Genomic DNA, 1551 nt, shown 5'->3' with positions numbered 1-1551 from the left:
CGGACAGATCCTAAGAGCACCATTCAGTGGTTACATGACCCAGAAGAAGTTACTTAACTCCTCTGAGCCTCTGAGTTTCCTCATCTGTGAAGTGAGATAACAAGAGTACAATCCTCAGGGGGCTACAATCAAGATGAAATGTATTAAATTTTGTCAAGTGCTTAGAGCAGAGCCTAGCATTTGTTAAACACAGTGTAAGTATTAAATGCATGAAGTGGATAAATCTTTCATAGGGTTATGAGGATTATATACATCAGTGCTAAGCACAAGAGCAATCTATTATTAAGAGTAAGCTAGAGATGCAGAATATTTATTGGGAAAGTGAAGAATTTGAGGTTCAAAGAAGTTAAGTAATTTGTCCATGCTCACACAGCTAGTACCTTAATCATTATGCTGTGGCCCCTTAATTAGAATGGAAAAGGAAAATTTTTTCCTTAACTCAGAGCTTGATAGTCTCTCTCTTTGGTCATCAGTCCTGTCTTATTCTATTGGCTGGGCTGGGCCAAGAAAACCGCACGTGCCCTCTCCCCACTGTCTCCTATTCCTGAGGGCAGCCTCCCTGCCCATTTACGTACCAGTGTGCGTCTGTGGACACCTGTGCACCACTCACATGCACAGCTCTCAGACCAACCCAGATGTTCCCATCTGGATCCGACCCGAGGCTGCTACTCCCACTTATTGCTGTTTTAAATATTAAGCTGTAATAAGAATCATCCTACTTATGACTTTTTCATATTTTTGGCTAATTATTTTAGGGTAAATATCCAGATATAGAATTATTGGATCAAAGGCTGTGGACAATTTTCTTGACTCAATGCCAAATTGTTTTCTAAAAGAATCACATCGAATGCATAATGCCATTTTTAATACAGCATTAGTATTATAATTCTACTTTAATATTCATAATCTGTACTTATTACATTCACTATTAATATTTATAGTCTTTAATTTAAAGTGTATCTGCAAATGTTCTAATAATTATAATTTTGGTAGGGACAAGGGATTTGTTTATAAGGTGAAAGAGGTACATTTCTTTATTCCTGATATGAAATATATTCCCCCTATTTTTAGAGTTTGTGTTTTCCTTTTACAAATGGTCTCTTCTGCCATTTGTACATTTTTATATATAATTATAACTTGATATTTCCTACTGGTGGTTAATGAGAAACTTATGGAAATGCATAGAAGGTGATTCAGATATCCAGCACTGTTTTCTTTATTTACTATGAAGACATTTGCTCTTCATTCCTGATTGATCACAGGTAGAGCAAGGGCAGCTATAAATGTTCTAAATTTTAAAAGAGGAATTTAGTGCCTTAGGAACTTGCTGCCCTTCCTTGGCGACGTCATAAAAGGCCCGCCACCCTTGCCCCACTGACCTCTTCACCTCCTCCCTTCCCCTTTGTGCCAGAAGAGCAGAAGCCTGACCCTTTGGGGACACCACCCTCTCCCCTACTGTTCTCTCCAACCTGACGCAAACTTTCTCCCACTTCCCAGAGCCTCTGGCTGCCCGTTGGAATCAGAGCCATTTCCAGAGACTTACACTCCTGA

This window comes from Miniopterus natalensis, chromosome 4, assembly GCF_054644295.1.
Source record: "Miniopterus natalensis isolate mMinNat1 chromosome 4, mMinNat1.hap1, whole genome shotgun sequence".
Lineage (NCBI taxonomy): Eukaryota > Metazoa > Chordata > Mammalia > Chiroptera > Miniopteridae > Miniopterus > Miniopterus natalensis.
The sequence above is the reverse complement of the archived record's forward strand: the minus strand, read 5'-3'. Positions refer to the sequence as shown.